General features: G+C 40.5%; 1 protein-coding gene across 8 annotated transcripts in view; it reads right to left on the bottom strand.

The window, feature by feature from the left end:
• Positions 1–26673, bottom strand: part of CNTN5 (contactin 5) — a 5719910-nt gene that overhangs the window by 945775 nt on the left and 4747462 nt on the right. The window lies entirely within an intron of this gene.

Below are 26673 nucleotides of genomic sequence, written 5' to 3'. Positions count from 1 at the left end.
TGCACTCTCTAAGCACTTACATGAGTGCATGGATCGTGCTATCCCAAACAGAACCAAGACGCTATCCTCCAAAAAAAGGAAGCCAATCTGGTGGTCCCCTGCCATAAACAAACTGTATAAAAAAAGGAAGAAACTGTTGCAAAAGAGAGTAAAATCCCATGAGTGGAGGAGCTCCCTGGTCAGCCTCAGTAAGAAGCTGAGATCCCTTATAAGATCCTCCAAAGCTAGCTATGAAAATAAAATCGCCACTAATTCTAAGGACAACCACAAAGCATTCTATAGCTATGTCAAGAATCTCAATGGCAACACCCAGATCTGCTCTGAGTAACAGCACAAAGGTACGAAAATTACAGAACCAACTGATATTGCCAACATCCTGGCAGATAGGTTCAGTGCTAACTTTACCCCCCTCACCCCCTAAAGGGCCCATATCTATACAGAAAGAATGCAGAGTCCCTGTAATCACAACTACGCAGGTGAAAGCTGCACTCTCTAAAGCCAAAAACACAGCATCCATGTGACCGGACAACATCCCAGGCTGCGTTTTACATGAACTTCAGAATGAACTGGCTCATCACTTAATCACCATGTTCAATAATAGCCTTGCATCAGGCTTTGTGCCCACTGAATGGCACACAGCAACAGTTATCCCACTCCACAAAGGGGGAGCCACCACTGATCCCGGGAACTATAGACCTATTAGCATGACAAGCCTGGTCTGCAAGGCCATGGAACGTATCATCATGGAACTCATAAACAAAGACATTGGTAACCTCCAAACACTGGATCCCACCCAGTTTGGGTTTGTGAAAGGCAGACCATGCCTCCTGAACCTGATCTACTTCTTTGTGGCAGTCACCAAAGCCGTAGATGAGGGTAAGGTGGTTCACAAAGCCTATCTTGACCTCGCCAAGGCTTTCAACACCATCCCCCATTCTGGAATTATAGCTAAACTCAACAAACTAGGCATAAATCCCTACATCTCAAGATGGGTTGCCAACTGGCACACTGACAGAACCCACACTGTAAAAGTTGCAGACTCCAAATCTGACCTCAAACCAGTGACAAGTGGAGTACCACAGGGTTCTGTCCTGGGACCGATCCTGTTTGGTATCTACTTCTCTGAAGTACAGGCTAACACAGAAGGCCTCTGGCTAACGAAGTTCGCAGATGACTTCAAACTAGGAGCCATAGTCAAGTCCCCAAATGATGTGAACATCCTACAAAAGGGCCCCTCTGAGACAGATGCCTGGTGTCAGAGCCATGGCCTCAAGCTCAATGCCAAAAAGTGCAGTGTCATCCCCTTTGGTAAAAACTCTGTACCCATGAACTACCACATAGGCAGCAATCTACTTAACACCAAAGGCGTGATAAGAGTCCTTGGGACCCAGGTGGACATTAGTCTCTCCTTTGATAGTCACAGCGCCACAGTAGTCAGAAAGTCCTTCTACGTGGCACACCTCATCATAAAAGGGTTCTCATCCAGGAAAAAAGAGGTCATCGTTCCCCTCTACTCGACACTCATTAGACCCATTATAGAGTACAATGCCCCTTTTGGAATGTACCTCACAAGACATCTGCAGCAGCTGGAAAGGCCACAAAAGTACCTCACAAAGAGGATTACTGGACTCAAACAAATGCCCTACACAGACCATCTCAAAAACTCCAGCATTACTCCGAAGCATATCACCTACTCCGAGGTGATCTCTGCCTAACATATAAAGCTGTGTTAAACCCAGAGCTGTTGGACATGCTACATCTAAAAAAATCCCAATCCCACCAAGCTACACACTCTAAGGACCTAAACCTTGTCACCACAATAAACAGGACATGCTGGAGGGATAGATTCCTATCCCAGAGACTTCCCATACTCTGGAAAAGGCTACCCATCTATGTCAAGCAAAGTTCTTCATTAGCACTCTTCAAGAAAAATCTTGATGAGTGGATGGGAAATAGGAAATACACCCCAAGGATCACTTCTGTGTCACTGCAGTGGCACAGGAAAATAACTTTCTTGGGTGGCGTAAGCCACTGAACCTTGTTGGCTAGGCTTAAGTAGGCCCTTGGGCCGATAGCCTAGTACCTACCTATGAACCTATGAACCTATGAACCTAAGACAACAGTCACCTTCAAACATCAGACACTGCACATGCATGGAATCTAAACAAACACCAATACATGTACACATATGCGGTCTACATCAGTAAGTGGACTAGCAGGTCAAGAGGATACATTCCACACCTTCCCCATGTCATATGTGAAACATAGCCGAACATTACACCATAATGGATGTTGTATTCATGTACTGGTAGGACACAACCACCTTCACTGAGTAGCCAAGTGTACATATATGACAACAGCACATGTCAGCAAGACACACACAGCATTATTCCATGTCATGCTCCTACAAACTGTTACTTGACAGTGCCATGGTGAAGCTAGGGCACTGAAATGGTCAACAGTGAGCACATCATATTTGCCACACACACCTCATGTTTACTGGAAGAGTGCCAGCAATATGCTCTGTTAGAGCTAGGCAGTACACTCATTCCAGCATGTGCGAGGTCTGTGGCTTGTAAACATCTCACCTCAGCATGTACTGGCTATTGTTGTACTAAGGCTAATGTCCAGACAGCACACAGCATGCATAGCTTGCAATTGTTGACATGGGGTATATGTAGGAGCTGTAGGCACACATGGCTGTACATGTCATGAACATATCACCCATGACTACTCAGGAACATACAGAGCAGAGCTGGATTTCCCTGAGTTTGTCAATACTTTGTCAATTGTGTAGGTCCTATGATCCTGTTAATTGGGTATGTTTGTAGGCATTGCATTAGGTAGACATTTCTAATGACATACATGCCACATGGGTTGTTGTATGATATGATAGGTGTCATGGGTGACCAGTAGAGAGGGAATATTACCTATGTTAACATAGATATCAAACCTTATGTACTGTTAGCATGTTATAAGCCATGTGCAAGTGTGTAATGACTGTAGCCACCTGTATGTAGAAATTACAATGAAAGCTACAGTAATGTCATTTATATTGTATGAGTGTGGGATGTACATATATGTACCAATATCACCTATCAAATTCCACTCTTACCTGGTTCCAAAGCTACTTAACTGACAGGTACCAAGCTGTGAAGTGGGAAAATGCTCTCTCTCCTCAGCAGCCCATAACTATAGGAGTCCCACAGGGTTCAATCTTAGGACCACTACTATTCACAGTCTTCACAAATGACCTCCATACCTCCAAACAACATGCATCTATCATTCAGTATGCAGATGCCGCTACCTTAATCTGTGCTGCACAAAACATTTCCACCCTCCTGCAAACAACTCAACTAGCATTCTCTGATGTTGAAAACCACCTTACCAAAGCCCAGCTTATTCTCAATCCAAAGAAAACTCAGCTTATGATTATAACCAGTTCTAACAAAAACACTGATAACAGTCAATTCACTATCTACTCCACAAATGTTACTCCAAACACTCCAGTGGCACAGGCTAAGCTATTGGGAATAACCATAAGACTCCCACCTAAAATTTGATAATCATCTCGACTTAACTATTAAAAACGTACATGCCAAACTGGGATCACTCTACCGTATCAAACCATTTCTTACCAACAACACAAGATCAGCCATTGCTTGCTCCCAACTTCTATCCACCCTACTCTATGCATCTCCCATTCTGACTAATCTCAGCAAAACTGAACTAAGCAAAATGGAAGCCTGCTATAACAGAATTGCCCACTTTGCTGCAAATTGCTCATATAGAACTCATCACTTTACTGCTTTGAGACAGCTCCACTGGCTTGAACTGCCCACCCTCCTAACTTACAATCAGCTCTGCCACTGTCATTCTATTACCTTCCAATAAGTGTCCTGCCCTCAAAAACCTAGTAAGACATCACTCAGCCAAAAGGCCTCTTAGATCATCAAGCAAAATACTACTAGAAGTCACCAACAGCTACAATAGCTTTGGAGATGTGCTATATAGTAGTTCAGTGGCTAAAAAGTGGAACTCTGTCCCCACTAGTGTTCAAAGCACATCATCCAAAGCCTCCTTTAAAGACCTCATCAGGCAACATCTCAAGCAAAGTTAGCAGTGCCATGATTTCTCCCCAGGCTAGTGAAAGTGGTCAAGGTAGACATACTAAATCTAGAGTACTTGATAATAGTTTTCAATCTTACTCACAAACACTGGATAATCTACAATGTATGTACTGTACCTGTGTACTATGTATGTATTCTACCTATGTTCCAAATTTCAGCTGTACACCACAAATCTATTAATTACCTTTATTTTTAAATTATTTTTTTTTTGTTTGTTCTCTCCACTGTAACTGTTGATGTGCCGCATACCAGTATAAAAACATGTCTTTTGTAATTTGTGTATATATTGATCATGTCAAACTAAATGTATCTGTAATTTTTCTTTGTGGGGCTTTTCTCCCCAAGCCTCTGGTGAAAAAGGGCCTATTCGGCTCAATCAGACACCCCTGGTTAACAAATGTAAAATAAATAAAAATAAATAAATATCCAGGGCAGGTACAATTAGGTCATATCCAACCATGAGGGTGTTGCTTACTGGTGTACAGCAACAGTCGACTGTGTTAATGCTGACAACATCCGAGGGACCCTAGTATGTGTACAACTGAGCTGGTAACAAACAGTGGTATTACTGCATTGCATAACACATTATGCAGCTGTGTCTGTACATGGATACTTTGCACAGTTGATGTAGGCCTAGGTACAGTCCACCAATCAAAGGTTATCTTGTGGTCTACCATACTATGTCATACCACATATGGATGTGTGTTGGTAGTATGGGGACAAGGTGGTGGATGTATTTGAGGGTACAACCTAGAATGCAGCATTTGCCACTGTCACCTGTACCTGACTCATCTGTGATGAGTTATGTCGGAGTAGTGGTCTTTACATGTGAGTAGCCTTTATGAATATGTGGACACCACCACCTGGAATGGTCCATACCAGTGTTATGGCCCACATGTCTGGATCTGAGTTATAAGGTGGTAGTGCAATTGTGAACTACAGAGCCTACAGCGAGGTGTTCCTCACTGCACAGATGTCAGTATTCCCCACTGTAGGTTCTACATTGAGCAAATGGATTACAAAAGCCACACATCTAGCACTGGTTAGCATAAGCATCCAATGCAATTGCCTTGTAGGTGTCAGAGTGTTACTTCTGTGTGTAGGACATTTGCCTTTTAATGGGACTATATGGGTAAATGCGACCTAGGTATTATCCACACTCACTTGAAGCATGGATACATGTGCTCTGTGTCGAAGGCTTGTCGTTCAATCATGACAGCCCGGAATGACAGACACTGGACAACCTCATAATAACAGCAGGACATTGGCTCATTGTTTTGGTCTAGCAGTTGCCACTTGTACCATGACATCACTGCGAGTGGCATTAATGTGCTTGGTAGCAAATTCCACATGTAAGGTGACGGACAGCAGCAGTCATTGTGTACATAATCAATGTGAGATATATCCTTAGTGTAGTAGTCCTGCTAATAAGGACAACTACTAACACAGCCAGGTGAGGTCATCTTGACTCCTGCACCTCAGTACCATTACACAATGTGGCCCACATATTATGCTTGCATGTGCCACTGTTCCAAGTATAATGCCACTGTCCACAACCTGCTATCAATGTATGCCTTTCAGGGCAGCAAGGTGTATGACACATGCTGTAGGTAGCATCCCCCTGTGTGTCCCAGTTAACCTATTGTCTGTCATGTCCACACATGCATGATTGTGTATACTTAACATATATATGTCAGTACATCATGTACATGTATGCATGTGTATCACACAGCACAGACGCAGATAGTTCATTTACGGGCGATATACAGGTATCTGGTAGCAAACAAGTATGATGTGCATATATACTGACCGGTAAGATATACATAGCTGTAAACCTATGTGTTTACAATAGGAGTCCATTACAACGTGTTCTGTACATGTAAGTGTATGTGCATGCACGCTGTGGTCTTCTGTGGTTATAATAGGAGTGCATCCCAAACAGCCCTGTGCTACTAAGTATATGAGCATACCCGCTGCCACCTTGTGTAATTTGAGTCAGTGCATCCAGATAAGCCCTTTGTTACTAAGTGTATGAGCATGCCCAGTATAACCTTGTGTATTTGTAGTCATAGTGCATCCCAAACGGCCCTAAGTGTATGAGCATGCCCACTTTCACCTTTTGTGATTGGAGTCAATGCATCCAAACAAGTTCTGTGATTTTATGTGTATGAGCATGACCACTGTAACCCTGTATAGTGATAGTAGTTGGTGGTCCATTCCACAGATGGGCATAGTCTAGTTCAGGTTCCTGTTGTGCTGCAACGATACCTTTCAGGCCTACCTATGTACTACCTGCAGATGATATGTCTTGTTTGTGCATGCAGGTTGTAATGGACACCTACTTTAAACACACAGGTTTACAGTAATGTACATTGTGACTGTCAGTATCCCTGTTGTTGTCCTCAATCTTAGAAAGGGCATTCTGAATGCCTTGGAATTTGTAATCTCTGTGGCGTGTCTCGTAACTGTGTAGTATTGTAATAGTGATCTGTAGATAGGCAGGAGTTCTGCACCCACCACTGTCAACTGTGTGCGTGTGTTTGAGTGTGTGTCAGCAAATGCCTGAGTATGTGTGTCAACAAATAGCTGAGTATGTTTGCATGTGTGTCAGCAAATGCCTGAATGTGTGTGTCAGCAAATGGATGAGTGTGGTTGTGTGTGTGTATTTGTGTCTGCATCCTGCCATGACAGTGGGTTTTGCTGCATTCCAAACAGATACCACCCTTTGTGCTGGTATTTATCCTTGTCAACTGCTAAACCTCTCTTTTCCACCCATCTCCCTCCTCACTGAAAGTAATTAGTCCTGTGATGTCACCCAGCTAGAAGTGGAATCAGAGTAAGTGTAATTGTATGTGTTCTGTGGCACATACCCAACTGCATACCACTGTATTAGTTACCTTTACATAGGCAAGACATGTATGCACAATATTGGCAAGTGTGTGCTTGTTTGTGTGTGTGACTACGATGTAGCCAGGCATGCACATGTGTAATGTCTTTTAACATGCTGCACACCATGGTAGCCATGTGTGGTGACTAGTGCCTAAAAAGTAAAGAATACACAGTCAAGAAAGACTACAGTTGGGTATATTTTCCTGTGCCACTGTCGAGCAGTGACACAGACGTTGTCACCGGGGTGTAAGTCCATACCCATCATTCCCCCACCGAAACTCCACAACCCCCAGGGTAGATTACATTAGCCATAATTCCCCACCCCAAACACACAACAACCATCCCTTCACTGGTGAACTGATTAAGATTTAAATGTTATAAAATAACAGATGCCTCTTTTTTGTGTAGATGTCAGTTCCTTTGGAACACTTCTGTGTCACAAAGGGTGATCAGACATGTGTGTGTATATATATATATACATATATATATATATATATATATATATATATATATCGCTATAGCTGTGTCTCTGTATATATATATATATATATATATATATATATATATATATATATTTATGAATAAAAGTCCCAAAAAAAATCCAGTAGTGAGAAATAACAGGAAGCAACACGATGGTATAAAGCATTTATTGCTAACAGTCTTCCCCACAGACCGGTTTCACTCGAAAGCGTCATCAGTGATAATGCTTTTGAGCAAAACCGGTCTGTGGGGCAGACTGTGTTAGCAATAAATGCTTTATACCATCATGTTGCCTCCTGTTATTTCTGAGTGCTGGATTTTTTTTGGGACTTATACATCAGTTTTCTCCATGCATCAGGTTCTGGTTTATGTGCACCTTGCGTTTTGGATTTATATATATATATATATATATATATATATATATATATATATATATATATATATATATATATACATGTCTGTATGTGCATACACATCCTGTAGGTGTGTGTGTGTGTATATATATATATATATATATATATATATATATATATATATATATATATATATATATATATATATATATATAAGTAGTTATGACAGTTGTACAGATGTAGACTTGTCTTTGTTGTTTCACAGAGTACAGTACATTCAAGGGTACTGTACATATGTACACAAAGTGACTGTCCCATTTGTTTTCAGTACTGTGGAATACCTGTAGGAAGATGTGCATTATAAAATCCATGAAACATGTATAACTGACCCAGATGGCTTAGTTGTAAGTCCAGTGACCTCAGTGTGAATGGTCCAGGATTCAAAACCTACAAGCCTTGTTAATAATTTCAATTAGGACTGAATAAGATACTTTTAAGCAGTTGTAAATGGGTGTAAATGTGTTTTCGTGACAGTAAGCAGCAGGTACATGCAGGTAACAGACACGTACAACTCGCAGTACACTTTAAATGCCCTTCTTTGGCAATCCTGCTGATGTCACCCACCTACCAAGACACCTCTGGGACTGCTGTAACCCAGTAATCTCCATAGCGCGTGCCGTAACTGCGTAATGCTGTAGTGTGATAAACTAGTTTGGTAGGTGTTCTAATCCCAGACAGGACAACTGTGTGTAAGTGTGTGTCTCTGCCGGAGAAAGAACTGAGCTTTTTAGAGTATGCACACTCTTTACAATTCACATACTCACCTTTGGTAATCCTGCTGATGTCATCCACATAGAAATACACCTGTGGGACTGCTATAACCCAGTAATCTCCATAGCGCATGCTATAACTGCATAATGCTGTAGTGTGATAAAACTAATTAGGTTAGAGGTTCTATTCCCAGACATGGAAGGTGTGTGTGTGTGTGTGCGTGTGTGTGTGTGTGTGTGTGTGTGTGTGTGTGCTTGACAGAGCTTGTGTGGAGGTGATTGTAAGTGTCTAACCACTGGACATGTTGGGGAGCGGTTTTTTTAGCTTTCCTATATGGTGTCCATATTATATGTCACAATGTCCACCTCACGAGCAGTACAGATGTCAATCAGCCAAGGGACTGTGTTGGCAAGCCATACCGCTACATCTGACAAAAGGCCTGGTGAACAAAGTATGCAACCCTACTATTACCCGGAATATGTTCTGAACCCATGTGTCATACACAAACACATTTGCCTAGAATATCCTGCTATGTTGCTAGTACCCTACACATTGATGACAGATAGCAGGCATTGTGTGATTGCAGTGGGCTGCAGAGTCCATGGCACCCTGTCCAGCAGTACGATAGGCACATAATTGTGGGCAATGTGCCTTCACTATGTTCCTCAGTGGATGCCTGCAACATATTTGGTGCCATCAAATGTGATCCACAAAGGCCATACAATGCCTTACACACATGCATTGTATGGACAGATTCCACTGACACCAGGGAATATCTGTATCATGCTATCAATGCAGATGCAGGGTCAACCTGCTGTCTATTAGCAGGCCCTGCCACACCAGGCCAATATTGGCATATCTGATGATAACAGTCTATGTACACAACATGTGCCAGCCAAACCAGGTACACTTGTACATGTCACTGTACATTATTGTGGGATGTGCACATCCCAGGCAATGTCCATGTCAATGACTATCAAACACAGACATGGCATGCATTGCAAAGCAATGGCCATACACAATGGTAACCAAGATGACAGGACAGTTCATACAATACTCATCTGTGTGGGACATTGCAGATACTACACCCCTAAACCACACTGCACACCATTGTCAGGAGGCATAATGCCAAGGATTACCCCTCACCCAGCCTTGCACAGCCAACCACTACACACCCATGAAGCAATGCACACATGCATGTCAGTACTGGCACCTTGTGTCTGTGTGTGGGATATGATGCTCCAGACCACAGTCACACCCAATATAACTCCCACTGGCATACCGACAGATGTCAGACATGTTCACATGCCCTAGCCCATAGAACCTCAGGATATCCCCTGTGGTGCATGTAGTGCCTGTGTATTACTGCAGTGTGGCAAACGAAGTTGTTAGGAAGTGTATTTGTGAGCCTGGCAAAGTGTGGCAATGTGTCTGAGTTCCTTAGAGAGTGTGGTTGTGTTGACAATGACATCCGTTCATGTGGACAGCCATGTGTGCTACACCTAAAGTATTTCTACTATATCTCTGTTGTAGATGTCGCTCACCAGTACACATATATGTTCTTACAGCACACCAACATGTCAGCTATGTGGCACATGGAGTAACTGCATGCACTTGTAATATTAATGGCTAGCCAGTCAGGGGGTTGAACCCCTGTACTGGTAGGTGTGTGACAGAGGATGCTTAGGTTTTAGTATGCAAACCCTTCTCTGATGTACTTTGCCTCTGTCTGTCCCTCCCACACACTCTGTGGTGGATGTGGAGTTGTACACCTGCTCAGCAGCAGCTTGTGTTTTGCAAGTGATGGTTATGATCAGGTGATGGCCTCTGCACCTATTGCAGTCCTCCTCTAGCTGATTGCATGTGGAACAGCTGTGGTGACGTTCCCATAGCCAATCGCATGGAAACACAGTACAATATCTAGGAACATCATGTTGGTGTTTGCCTTTGACAGTCGCTGTGAGTGGAACCTTGATCTGGTGTTTTGTAAACAGCATCACAGATGATATCTGGATAGTCCTCAAACAACATACACAGTGAAAAATAGCCTAAAGACAGGAGGGCGATGTGCCAGACATGACTACAGCATGTAAGTGTAGCTATGCTTCATTGAGACTACTGCCAGTTTAACAAGTTGTGTGTGGTAATGGCTATTCTGCATGTTTTAAAACTGACAAGACAGTGCTCTGTTTGTGAAGGAACCCCCATCTGTAGGGCCATCTGTAGACTGGTCAGTGTGTGGAACCATTTGTTTCTCATGTTACTCCTCACTGAACACACATCTGTGAACTACAGAAGCATAGTGTGAGGATTGTAGTCAAGTACATGGTGATAGTGATGAGAGTTACTGCCATCGCATCCCTGATTGGGCATATGTCACATGAAACAGTGGTATGACAGTCACTGTCTGAGGTTCTCACAGTGACATGCCAATAATGGGCCACTGTTCATAGCTGCAGTCACAAGTCTTCTACACTTTGTACAGATGTCATGCAGTATATATGCATGTGTTGTACTTCCTCTGCAAATGTATGCTATCTGTTGTGTTGGATTGATGGTCATATCTATGCATGCTGTTATAAGTAATCCTGAATGTTGTTGACTATTACTAAGCCATATTTGTGTTAAAACTGCAACACCATAGGCTGTATGGGATTGGAGGTCCCGGTGGAACCTCCTGTCCACTTCAGCTGGCCATGGCACTGGGCATCAGCACATCTGGGGCCCAGCCTTGGACCTCCACCTGTGTTGGCTCTGCACCACCTTCTGGTGGACCAGCCACTGAGGATGGGGCTTGTCCCCCCTGGGAGCAGATCCAGACAGGAACTTGTCCACTGTCATACAGTCCCGGATGTGGTGCATAGGGGGTTCAATAAGGGGTTTTGAGCCTAGATACGCCAACTCGAGGGCAAAGCGTCACATTTAGAGGGTGAGCCTGTCCCTCCTAGACAGCCCCCAGCACAGCCACCTTTGCAGCTGTTTTGATGCAGTGGTGGCTGCCCATGGGTCGGGACCTCCATCCTACTGTTTCCATCTGGGGGCTCATGGGCTTGTGACTGCCGAACACCCATTCCCGTCCAAGGTTTATCCCCCACGTGTGTCATATACCGACCCTGTATGCTGTCTTGTCTGTCATCCTACCGTACCTACCTCCACGGGCATACCTACTCTCCTTCCCCCACATCCCACTCTCACCCTACGGAAACAAAAGGCCAATATGTTCCTAGAACAACATTTGCCCATACATAGCTGTCTATTTCACACACGTGTCCACTGGACACATGTAACCTTTTTAATTTGCATCACAACATACTCCAGTTCTCCTCACCTCTGTCTCTCAGGCACACGATCCTGGTATGCACACGACTCCTAAAGGTTCCAGGTACACATGATGCAGACAACCCCATTGTACACACGTCACTACCGGTCCCTCCATGGTTATCCCATTTACTTTCTTCATAATGATGATGTCACACACAGCACCTTGCAAGAGTACTGTTCTTACATAATGATTGGACAGGAACTGCTGAGTTAATGTAAATAAAATGCACAGAGTAATGTATTTGGCCAATGTACAGATGTTTGCATGTATTAATGACACATGTCTGTCTGAGGGAGTCTTGATATTACATAGGACAACACCACTACATAATACAGGCATTGCTGGTGTTTCCCTTTTCATTCCTTTGAAATGCTTTGTTGTCACATGGGATGTTCTTGATATATCTATATATATATATGTATGTATCTATATCTGGACATAAACACACACGCATCTACATGATGGAATACATTTCCTATGCTGTTGAATGACTGTGCTGGATGATATGTTTGTGATAACATCTGATGTCTGTATATCTACCACGGCTTAGTGGTAAATCACATTGGCTGTGGTGTGCAGGGTACGTTTATTTTGTAGCTGGGCAGAACAAGGCTATTGGATATGGAGTGAGTAAGGCACTTTAAAGCAGTTGTGAGCAGGTGTGTGTGGGTTTGCATGGACCTAAGCAATGCTAACCTCCATTACAGTTTCTTACACTCAGTTAGCCTCTACATTGCTTCACCAGTGTGATACTCGCATACTGGCGGCCAAACAGGCTTACGCTCGCTTGCTCCTGCACTTGCAAATGTACTGCATTTGATGTTTGCATCTGACACTCACACCCCTAGGTGGGAGTGAGGAATATGATATTACCTTGTGATACCTATTACATTGGATTACATGCCTACAGTATAGGGAATTGCTACCCATTAGGCATAAGCATTCCATTCGACTGCATGAAATCCGCGGCCTGTCCAGAGTTTGATTCATACTATTGGTGTGTTCCTCTTACAATCTGAACCTGTCTGGCTAATACATGGGAAATGACACCATTCAATACAAACAAGTAATTGGGTTTTGGAACCCACATCCTTCAGCCGAGTCATGCTACAGCATACCTGTTATTATATCTTTCTAAGGTTGTAAGTGGAATATGTGCTTTCTGTCCCTACCAAACCTCTCAAACGATTGGGGACAAATATCAACTGAATCAGGGGACAAGTCATGACAACATCAGGGACACATTTAAAATATTAGTGCTATTAACTTGACACATTGACAGACTCAGAGCATATGAATTAATACACATTTTCTGAGGTAAATGAAGTTTATAACTCTTAATTGTTGTCATTATTCATTTCGTGTAATTCACCACCTTTCCTTAAAAACTCACTAGTTTTAGGAGGGATTAAGTGGGACAGTTAGAATTTGAGTCAAAATCAGGGACGTCTCTGGAAATCGGTGACAGTTCAGAGGTATGGTACTTATTTGCTCCCCCAATGGTTTATGTCCTGTCCAGTGGATTTGCTCTTAGGAGTTGAGAGGTATGGGCGTCAGCTATGCCCATTTTGGAATATTACTTACATCCCCAGGGCAGTCCTAATATGACTGCGCCAGCCAACACCTGCACGCCAAGGCCAATAATTGCATACCCATAGTTCGACCAACTGCCCCTCCTATACAGCACTCATCCTTACTGTGGGTGCAGGTGGGGTATAAACACACCAATACACACTGCCCACTCTCCCTGTGTTGGGACAAATGTCGTACATTGTGTCGACCCATGGGTTATCAGGCTTGCACAACCTACCGGTCCGTGTACATCTACAGCCTGGTTTGATGAATCATTACAGGGACTGTCTCTGATGATCAGTAATTTTTGGGGTGTCCCACAAGGGACATTGATGTCTTTGTTTCAAGATAAGACCTGGCAGGTCTCTCCCACTGGTAGTATTCTGCCGGTGGTCTGGGAAGCAGTGGTGTGTTTACTTTTATTGTGCGTCAGTATATCTCACCGGCCTAGCTGGGGGGGGGGGGGATGATGCTATGTGTTACACGTTTGTTGATTGGACCCCTCGTCCCCATATGCATGGCCTGTGAAGATATGTAATTCATTACTGCTGTATCATATCCTAGCTATATACATGTGTATATTTACAGTCACACACACACACACACACACACACATATATATATATATATATATATATATATATATATATATATATATATACATTACTATATACAGATATATCTATATGCATACATATACAGATATATTCGCATACATTACTATATACAGATATATCTGTATATGTATGCATACATGTATATATTTATATATTGCGGTCTATATATATCTAACAACATATGGGTCTATGGGTGTCTGAATATGTGTATATCTATATGTGGGTATGCATATGTATTCTGTCTCTGTATGTATATATGTGTATTATGGAGAGGGAGAGGTATATCTCTATGTCACTATGGGTAGATATGCACACACATACCTCTACATATATACATCTACATCTGGTTATTCCATTCCTTGCCATGTAGATTACACTTTGCTGCACTGGGACTCGTAGAGGGTGTGGCTGCTCGTTGGTCGACACCTCTGCCCAATGAACACATTTGCTTACATCCCTGGGGCTGTCCATATAGGCCCACATCAGCCAACATCTGCACAGCTAGTCCCATAACTAGCTACCCATAGCTCCCCCACCCGCACCTTCTCTACAGCACCCATCCTTACTCTGGATCCTGGTCGGGTCTGAACACACCACTACACGGTGTCCACTCTCTACTTCACAGGACCCATGTCATACATTGTCTCGACCCATGGCTCATCAGGCTTTCCCACCCTTGTATTCCAGGTATGTACACACCCCATCCGGCGTATCACCTTCTTTTGGTCTTATGTAAATTTTTGGGGTGTCCCACAAGGGACGCTCCTGTCTGTGTTCCAAGATTAGATTTCACAGGTGCACTGTGTACCCCCCCAGTTGTATCCTGTCTGTGGTCTGGGGAGCAGTAGATTATTTACATTGTTTGCAGGTTTGTGTGTAAGTTTCCCATGTCCGGCTGGGGGGGGGGGTGGAAGGTCATGCTACGTGTTTCATGTTTCTTGCTTAGTCCCCTCACTTCCATTGGCATAGCCTGTGAACATATGTCATTCTTGTGTGCTGTTTCCAATCATAGCTGTATATCTGTGTATATCTACGCACACACACACACACACACACACACACACACACACATACACACAAATATATATATCTATATATATATATATATATATATATATATACATACGTATATGTATATGTCTGCAACTATTTATATATATATATATATATATTATATCTATATATATATATATATATATATATATATATATATATATACATATGTATGCACACATATATATATATATATATATATATATATATATATATATATATATATATATATTTTTATATATATATATATATTGTGTCTTTTGGCTTTTCCCGGTTAGGGGTCGCCACAGCGGAACTCCGGTCTGCTAATGATTGGCAGTAGATTTTTACGTGCCGAGTTGCCAGCCGTGACGCACAACCTTCAACGAAGGTACGCCCATTCACGCATGTCTCCACACAGAAGATGCTCAAGCTGAGAATCGAACAGGACAACGTCGTACTGTGATGCGACAATGCTACCGCAGCACCACCACCACTCTCTCTCTCTCTCTATATATATATATATATATATATATATATATATATATATATATATATATATATATATATATATATATATCTATACATATATATATATATATATATATATATATATATATATATATATATATATATATATATATATATATATATATATATATATATATATACATGTGTGTGTGTGTCTGTAAAGCAATGTGTACCCTGCACAAATGCATTTACACACATTTACTGGTGTTTATATATGCTTAAACCTGCTTACTAGTGCCTTATTCATTATGACACTGACTCTTCACTCCAGTTCACTTTTAATTGTTATTTTGTAGGTTATACAGTGGACAGATGTTGAAATATGTTCATATACAGATTACTGATGGAAAATGGTATGTGAGGCAGTGGGATTCGGAACTAGAATATCTGTTCGTTAGGCGGATGCTCTAACCGATACACTATTGCTGTGCTGCTTCATTTGCATATATACCCATATACCCATGACTCCTGGTTCGCCAAACACCCACCCCAATGCCTCACTAACATTGCAGTCATCCATTATCCAGTTGGATTCGCGGAGTATCCACACCTCTACACATTGACCACTCCCTACTCTTGTAGACCCATCCCATTGGTTGACTCACTCCACGTATCCTCAGAACTCCCAAACTTTTAGTCCACAAACATTGGTGACAAGACCGACCAAAAGGACACTATTCGCAATTTTTGGGTTGTCCCACATGGGACACACATTTCTTTATTTCAAGATTAGACTCTGTACTTCATTACATCCTTACTCCCGTTAACATGACACTACAATAAATTAATAGGTATGACTACGTGGTAACGCACAAGTTACACATGAGAGCCTAATTATGTATGGGTTCAGTGTATTTCTTTTACAAATAGACCAGTTTAGTAATTAGTGTTGCCATAGCAGGCAGATCACAGGAATGATTCCATGTGTGAGAAAGCCCTCACATTTGATTTTTTCAGCACAGCACTGACTTCGGACATTGTACACACTTCTGCATTTTAGCAGTTTCGTCCCTTCCCTCTTATGCACAACCTATTATTCTATCTACTGTCAAGGTTTGTAAGGGCACATTTATGCTATTTATGTCCACAAATGGAATGAATGTGTTACAGAGAATGTACTTCTACATATAGATGCATGCATGTGTGTATGCATATATACTTATAATGAACTCACTGACCTCCAAGAGGCAGTCCAATTAGAACCAGCCCATCCAACCCTGGCACGCCTGGATCCATAATTTCATTCCCATAGTTCCTCCACCCCACCAGAGTTCAACATACACACATACCATCTATTGTCCAGTTGCTATCACAGCCATGACACACCTCCACACATTGCCTTCTCCTGAGTGTTAGGGCCCCTACATGTATGTTGTCTCAACCCATGTATTCTTAGGCTCTCCCACCATTTAGTCCTTGAACATACCTGCCCTTGCTTGTGTAATGGTCGGATGGCCAAACATCCTATCAATTTTTGGGTAGTCCCACCAGGGACTACCCTCTGATTGTAAAGTAGACTTAGCAGATAAACAATGTTATTCCCACTGGTAATATCCTGCCTGTGGTGTGAGTAGTAGTGCTTTGCTCACTCCTGCCCAGCTTGATATGACATATGCTGACAGCGCTATATAATACCGGGCTTGCTGTTGATTCCCTTCTCATTCCTTTTGTAAGCTTTATTGTTATGTCATTCATTTTCATATATATATATATATATATATATATATATATATATATATATATATATACACACAAATATATATATATATATATATATATATATATATATATATATATATGTGTGTGTGTGTGTGTGTGTGTGTGTGTGTATAAATATATATATATATATATATATATATATATATATATATATATATATATATATATATATATATATATATATTATAGATATACATATATATATATATATATATATATATATATATATATATATATATACATATATATATCTTATATATATGTACATACTTATATACATTTCCTATGCTGGGCACTGCTTACACCTGCGCAAGTGCACTCAGACTTGCTTACTGGTACTTATATATGTTTACCACTGCTTAGTTGTGCTTACACCTGCTTACTACTACCTTATTCATTATGACAGTACCACTTTGATTGAATGACATTTAATTAAACATCTCATGCGATACTCTTATGTCGGTTTTACAGGAAAATGACATTCATTCCACATGGAAAATGATATGTGCTATTGCTGGGCTTGAACCGTGAATGCCTGTTTGTTAGGCGGATGCTCTAACCACTACACTATTAATGTTTATGTTGATTCCGCATGTTTTTCTTTATTTGAATGATTTTGATGTGTAAGCTACACTCGGCAGAGGGCAGCAACGTGCAATCATGCTGCGCTTTGCTTACACTTTCGATATTGCAGCAATATAAATGTATAATAGGGACACGGATATTCTAATTGTGAAAGTTCTACAGACAGGGCTCAACATTTCACTACGTGCTTATGTGTTTACTACTTCGATTTTTTTTCACTGTCCGTGGACACTCTTGTATGCTTAGCATACATTTCGGTATCCACGGACACTGAATTACTGACTTACTATTAGAGGCGAGCTCTAATAGTAAGCATAGTAGGTTGTGCAGCTGTCGGGGCATGTTTACGCCTCCATAGAGCACTTTTACATGCCCCCTGCACTCACACACATTTCCTGTGCATGTTGAGGGTGTGGCGGCATGCCCTCATACATATACATATGGCGCTGCTGCACCATCTGTAATGAGGACACTCGGCGCAAGGCTAATACCATCCTTGCGCCGAGCTTCTTGAATCCCGGGGATTGGTCATTTCACAGAAGAGTTTAATATTCTATCATTTAAAATGATTTATTTCATAAAATATACAGTAACAAATGCAGTTACAAGTACAATGTTAGTAAAGAAAAATTGTTATGCTGACAATGAAGTGAATGGCAGGCCTTTAGCACATAACTATATACTTATGGTATATAAATAGGGCACAAAAACAGTCATGACCACAGTAACAAGGTCACTAAGCTTCATGAAATAATAGTTCTTTAGCTGAAATTATTTACTTTCCAGCATTGCCAAGAAATTAAAAAAAAGATTTGTGGATGGATGATTGGATGGATGGATGGATGGATGGATGGATGGATGGATGGATGGATGGATGGATGGATGGATTGTTTGGCTCTAGATGACTGTCACTACTGAAGTGACATCCGGATCCCATGTGCAAAAATGAGAAAAAGGGGTTGGGGATGGATGAATAGATTTCCAAGAAAAAAAACAGCACTATGGAGCACATTATTGCAAGCCAGTCTGCTTTATGGAACTTAATGCAGAGAGAACAATATAATGACTTCAGACATATTAAACAAGTGTTTGTCAGCCACTTGTGCTTTTATTAGAATTGCTCACAACTTTTTCTCTAGTCTTACTAGCAAATAATTGCTCATCCTTAATTTCAGTAGTCTGTTTACTACTGGGTGCTCTTTGCCTGAATTATAGCTTACAGGTTGTAGTCCATCTTGTTGGTTATTGAGTCTGTCTATCTGGATTCAGCTTTATCTTCATGAATCCTGTACTTATTTTTAGGCAAAGTGAATATATTTTGGGTTAGAGGTTTTCTTTGTTTCTGATTACGATACTTGACATTTGTGGAGACTGAAAGATAATTTTGTTTGTTATTTTCTTCATATAGAGTTCTTTGGGAGGCATAATTGCTTGGGCCTCTGAAATGACCTGATCTGGATGTTGACAACATAACTTGAAAGTAGAAGTCAAAGTCTTGCAGTAACCATTGCTTACAGATCTCAGAGATTTGCTGTCATTTCAAAGGTCTGATACATCTGATTCTGCTTTATGAGGAACATGGCTGGAAATGTTAATGCTGCATAAATATTCTTCACAAAACATAACTTGTGAACTCCAATAAGAATTGAAATCCTTTCTCTTTCTTGAAATACTAGTTGCCACATCCAGGTATTTCACCACTCACACTTCCCCACGGAGAAGTTCTTTCCCTTCCCTGACTTTTGACCTAACGCAAATGTTTATCATTAGAGATTAACAACATAAAATTAATGTCCTAAGAGGTTGAAGTCAGTTCAGAAAAATGCAGGACTTTTTGTGTATTTTCTTCAAAGAACATAGATAAGGATTTGTCCTTCAGTTTCTTCCTTCATTCTGACTAGTCTCCCTGGGCCTGGCCAAAATGCTTTACAGTAATCTTTTTGAGTCTTGTGGATTCTACACTGTAATTTTTATAATTTCTGGTGCCAGTGCGTATACCAGGATTTGACACTTGATTATCCTGAGAATTGTGCACCCAGCTAAATTATTTTGTAACCTACCTCTGTCCATGATATATGTTATGTAAATACATTCTGTATATCAGTGTCATCTTGCTGAGATTTCGTGAAAACGGGGTCTTCCACATTAAGGTACTCACAAAGTTCTTACTCATTTTATCATCTCTTCCTTCAGACCCCTATGGTATGGGGCCCTATATAGAGAAGAAAATGCCTGCAAAATGCAGTTTGGATTGTGGGGTTTGCAGCAGTGGACCTGAGAGGTTGCACTTTGCAGTAATATAGGATCGAGTTTATCTAATACATTTAGAGACTACAGTAGAAAGAGTCGATAAAAGAAGGAGTTTGAACAACTGTAAGCTAAATGGTAGATCCGGTTTTTGACTACTGGAAGCAGTTTAGCTTTCTTCAAAGCTGAGGAGTGGTGAGTACCTCTATTACAGAGAGTGAGAATACAGCATATTGTGTTTAGAATAGATTGAATGGTAGTAGTATTCATTTTGGATGTGACAGCTAAAAAGGGAGACCAATCTCAAGGTGCTTGAGGAGTATACCTTTACTGACGGCTGACCCAGTAGAGCAAATTGAGAAAAGAGTAAAGTTTTTTGGCTATGATAGGAGTGAATTAATAATTTTACACATTTTGTCAAGATGAGGATGGAAGTTAAGAAAAGGGTTTAGTCATATACCAAGATTCTGAAGAGAGTTGACATTCTTGAATGGAGTACTGAGGATTACCAAGGAGATGTGGGTTCTGTTGAGATTCTGATTAGTGCTTTATGAGGAACTGAGTAGACCGAATTTGCAGCTAGTAAGTAAATTGACTTATTTCTGGAATGTATTAGAACTGTATTTTAAGGAATTTTGATGGAATAAGATAGAGTGGCTTTTAGCTAAGTTATAAATCTGGGGGGAGCTGGTTGCTGTGGCATTGGATTTCCAAACATATCAGGGTTGCTGTATTAGTTTTGGAAGTACTATAACTCATACTTTATCCATTGGTTGGTACTGTGTTTGCACAGTCTTGACATGAGAGGAAAATGTGTCTTGAACTTGAAGTAATAAGTCGATGAGGAGCTCAGCCACATAGTCAGAATCTGATATGTTAAGAACAGACGGCCAACCAAAGGTGGAGGAGGTGTGCTTTTGTTTGGTGAGGTTGGCTTGTGATGTTCATCTGAATGCTATTAGTTTATGAGGGAATTTTTTTTTTCATATAAAGGTTGTTTAGAGAAGATGATGGAGCAGTGATCACTAAAAGTTGGTGAATGAACAGTAATGTAAGTGAGTAAAGAAGGTTTATTGGTAATAATTAGGTCAGGGAAAGAGCAGTGTGACAATTTAAGTCAAGGCCAGTAAGCTAATGCTGTAGTTACTCAAAATTTAAAATATTAAAGTCTCTTAGACATTTTTGTTCATGACAGATGTTTTTATATTTATAAAGGTCCTGAGTTCATCTAAGGAAGGGGTGGGGTCTGATAAGCTTCTGTAGTATGCAAAGATATGATACTTAACTAGGTTACCAGTTGGAATGCAAGTCTGAGGTGGGCATTACTTGAGCAAGGAAATGGAGATTTATTTGAGATTTGTACAGAGGCGTTAAAAATGGCATAACATATCCATTCACTTACACTGATAAAAAGTCTTGCAGCATTTGAAGTAAAAAAGCCATGTAATGCTGCATAGTGGATTTCAACTAAACCAACAGGCAGAATTTTATCAAAAGATTCAGGAATTTTTGCAGTGTCATAAATATTGTGTTAGGTTTTCTTGTTGTTGCAGTCATCTTATACTGGTCTAAGTTCTAAAAGTGGCACAGTAAAGTAGTTCAAATAGAGCTACATACTATGTTTTATTTCCTACTTCATTTTTGGTGAAACAACATATCTAGAAATAATCAAGAAATAAAGATAAGTAAACATGACCCTGCAGTTTGGAAACAAATTTGTTCTTTCAAGCAGCTATTTCTTCTGTCAGGAAGAACACATCAGCTTTCATATAGATATCAAAGGTCATGCCTTTTGGCTTTGAAACCAGCTTGTATAAATAATTATCTGAATGCCTTATCTACATCTCAGCTTATATAATCAAGAATTGACATTTTTAAAAACTTTAGAAAAGTAGCCCTATTGTTTCACATGTCATCTGCTACTATTCGATCAATTTGACGTACTCTATTACAAAATATTCCACAAATTGAGTGTTTTAAATATACTCGATGTCTAGCTGGGTCTGTTTTTGTTGTAAGTGATTTTAATTCCAGAGATCAACCAAATCCTTTTGATTAATGCCAATGCTTTCATTTCTATTTCTAATCAATTAGAAGTTCCCCTGAAAGGAAAACAACACGTTATATATCATTCATCATCTTATGAACAGTGGTGAAACAGTCAACAAGAAGTATGTTTTCAACCCTCCTCACTTCTTCATGTTCTTTTATTTATAAACTCAGTAACCCAGTCATTCAGTCTTACACTACTCATTAACTCACTGACTGACTGACTGACTGACTCACTCACTCACTCACTCACTCACTCACTCACTCACTCACTCACTCACTCACTCACTCACTCACTCATCACTCATTCACTCTCTACTCACTCAGTCACTTATTACTCAATTGCTAAGTTACTCAGTTACTCACTACTTTCAAACTTAGTCACTGACTCATTTACTCACTCACTCACTCACTCACTCACTCACTCACTCACTCACTCACTCACTCACTCAAATGCTACATCATTAAAGGGGTCAGATTCATGTCGGCATGATGAAGGTAGTTTCTGTGAATGCAAACAGATAAAAAATCCTTCATTAAAACTACATTTGTTGAATATTAGAATAATTTATTGGCATGGTGACAAGTCATCCTATTCTCCCCATATGGGGAAATACCCCCAACCTCCCAAGATGTATGTATACTAAGTCTGAGGTTGCATAGTAGTGGAGAAAAAGGCAACGGTAATTTCTGTGAAGAGTATTTGCTGTTTCTGGATTTGCAGAAACTACATTTCCCAATCTAACATACTCTCTAAGATCTCGCAGCTGACCTTCTCACAGGGCACCTTATCCATTTATCCATACAAAAATTCTTTCAAGAATAATGCCTTTTCTCCACTAAGTTGAAAGCAAAAATGTCCACTACCTCATCATTCTTGTAAAATTACAACTATAATAGTTATTATATGGTGCGTCTTGGTGATAGTGCCCAGTGCTACTTTGACTCCTTGAGTTATGACAGGGCACAGAACCAACTAGCCAAATACAGCTGGTCAGGAAAACAATTTGATGAAAAAAATAAATGCAAGCATTGTTATTGTAGGAGCAAGCCCTCCTTCATACCCCCCATGTCATGTTCATGCCCCGCTATACAGTATGAGCTTCTGTATGCCACATCAATGGTCACACAAACACCAAGAATGGAAAAATCTCAAAAAATAAAGGAATCACCATCAGTGCACAGTGACTCAAGAGCTGAAGTTTGTTGAGCTGTGCTGAGACATTTGGTTATGCACCCATGTTATACACAGCCAGCAGTGAAGAAGCTCTCGGGATCTTGTACATAATGTAGTAGTATATGTAAGCTGAATCCGTGCACAAGATCTATTAGCAAAGGTCTTGAATAACTGCTGCTGTCTTTTGACCCTGGCTGTAAAGAAAACAATCTTTGGATAAGTTCACTTACCTAGTTAACCACATTAAATACATAAATAGATAAGTAAATATATAGACAGATAACAGTCAGACAGATAGAAAAGTAGATTGATCATGTCTGATTTCTATCCAAGCTTTAATTTGAAAACTTTGGTAGGGAAACTTTCCTTTGTTAAAGCCCCTTCCAGCTTCTTTGTTAACTGTATTAGATCACTTTTTGAAATATAAATAAAACCTGTGAAACCACCTAACCCTGGAACTAAGAATTGTTCTACAGCAACATTCCTACCATTAAGTGACAGCTTATCAAAATGTCAAGCCTCACCAAATTCTGAGAACACTACTGTATATGTGGAATTGTTCATAAACTCCATGTATAATCACATTAATGCCTGCTTACTAACAGCTGTACCTACCCAGAATAAGCAAAAGATAAACTCAAAAAACAGAAAACCCTGATGGATTCCCAACATCCATAGATTGTATAATAAAAGGAAGACAATCAGAAAAATTGGGAAGTGCAATGCCCAGCAAGGTGAAATCTCCTTCAGAACTCTAAATAAGCAACTTAAAGGAGTACCACACCCACAGACTCAAAAAACATGTTTAAAACATCATGGCATTATGTTTCCTACATTTTAACAGCACTCTGGGATTATTTACAGGATTTTAAATATGTTTATATGTAATTCCAGACTCTGACCACCTGGAGGCTGGCATATTGACTTGGTTTGGATAAATCAGGTTGCCATCCAGTATCCCAGAAATCATTGTTTGGCTCAAAAATGTTACATCATGCAGGCCTCCTTTTGCCTAAAGTTCCTGTCATTTCATAGATGTTGCATGCATACAAAGTATGGAGTAAAATAAAACAGTGCAAGTAACATTCCCTGCTGCTGGATGACTACTTAAAACAGAAACAGTGCAAATGCCACAGAACACACTCAAAGTGCTGTTTACTGCTGCCTTTTTTCTAATTTAGTTTAAATGGCACTAATTTGTGAGACAATGAATTCCAGTCCATTTACTTCTCCCCATCCCCGATAACACTTAGCTTCCCTAGCTGTCAAAGTCCTGAGGGTAATTTGACCTGGTAATTCCATTGATTGGCAGATCTCAACAGGGTGCTTGACTCATGTAATTTAATCTTTGCTCTAGCATTTCCTTTGTTAGAGGGGACATTTTTTGCTGCACTATAGCCATGGCCTTACTTGACTGCAATCACATCCAGTAAGGTCTTGCACCAAGGAGCTAAAGAATAAAACATTTATACTATTAACCAGTTTAGATCTTTATTAATTTAAGTGTTAAGGTATCACTTCATGCTTCTACCTTGTTAAAATTTGAGATTTACATGTGCAAAGTGTGTTGGTATGCAGTGTTTGCCTTCATATGTTTTTACTCCACTGGTTTCTTTGTACATACAAACCACATTGCTATATTTTCCCCTTCCTTTTTCTTGTGTCCAGAAGTCATTTATAACAAAGTACATTTTTTATTGATTTTTTTTTTTTTTAAATAAAGGACATCAAGGTTAACTTACCTTGAATCAGATAATGGATGCCACTGCAAAAAATCACTGTTGAAATATTTGTGCGTGGACAAAATCCCTTACAAAATCTATTTGCCAGCCTCCAGTTCAATTGGTGCTATGGCTTTAATATACTGATGTGTTTGCTCATGCCTTCCAAATATCTCCACCATTACATACCAGTTTTGCAGTGTAGTAACCACCCGACATGCCCATACACCTTTAGCCATCAATATGCAGCTACTTGTGTTCATGTGAGTATGTGAATTCATTTTCAGACTTAAGGTGTGGAAGCTGCACTGAATACCCCTAGGTGCTTGTTCAGGTCTCACATGGTGCTTGCTTAGAGCTACTCTCATGATAAGCCACTATGAATATGTTGCACTGCCACCTCTGATACCAGGGTAATGTTTTAATCTTTCTATTCCCGCACTGCACACTAGCAGTATCTGGTGCAAATACAACAGAGAAGTATGCAAGCGATACACCACCTAAGCATCATTTGCCGTGCAGAATGTACAAGTATGCATACCAAATTTCTGTGTTTCCAAACATCGGTGTTACTACACTACTACTGAATAAAATGAACAGCACTCAGCTGGGGGAAGGAGAAGGGAGCCATGACATCACATAATGGGTGGGTCTTATTATTTTAGTTAGAATCAGATGACGGCTGTGGTGATGTCACTTTGGGAGAGGGAACTGATTAAAAAAAAAAAAAAAAGTACCTGCACTGCCTGGTCTCGATGATGTCAGTAATTGGGCGACTCCAGCAAGCTTTATTCAAACATGAGAGAATCATTTTGTAAGTGAAACCATCACAATATGAGAAGGTAGGCTTCTGTTACAGAAGTAAGGGGAATTATAAAAATTGTAAATGTTTTATTGTTGTTGCTTTACAGAGGACGATGTAAATAGGGAGAAAAAGGGCCATGAAGTTGAGGAATACATTAGAAAAACCTGTTGTACTCCTTTAAGGGGCTAATCATGTCTCGCGAAGCCACAGGTGAGGTACAAATAGCCTCCCTGGTCAAGGACAATTAAAAGGCATTATTTATCAATGTTCATAGACTCAAAGGCAATACAAAACAATGTACCAAACTCATTGTAAATGGAGTCACCTACACTGAAACAGAAGATATACCAAGTCTGCTGACTGACAAATTCAGCTTCAACTTTACAACTCCCCAGACAGCAACCTCAACTATAAAATCCCCACGTATAACTAGGGAGCAGGTCCTCATTGCACTCCCCAAGGCCAACAACACTGCATCGTTGGACCCCTATAATATCCAAGAATGCATGTATTAATAGCATGAACCATGATCTATCAGGACCCCTAGAATCACTATCTAACTGTAGCCTCCACACAGGCTTTGTGCCAAGTGAATGAAGGACTGCAAATGTCATCTCACTGCATAAGAGTGGGCAATCTACAGACCTGGGTAACCACAGACCCATAAGTCTGA

Source organism: Protopterus annectens, chromosome 5.part0 (assembly GCF_019279795.1).
Source record: "Protopterus annectens isolate FY-2018-M chromosome 5.part0, PAN1.0, whole genome shotgun sequence".
NCBI lineage: Eukaryota > Metazoa > Chordata > Ceratodontiformes > Protopteridae > Protopterus > Protopterus annectens.
The sequence above is the reverse complement of the archived record's forward strand: the minus strand, read 5'-3'. Positions and strand labels throughout refer to the sequence as shown.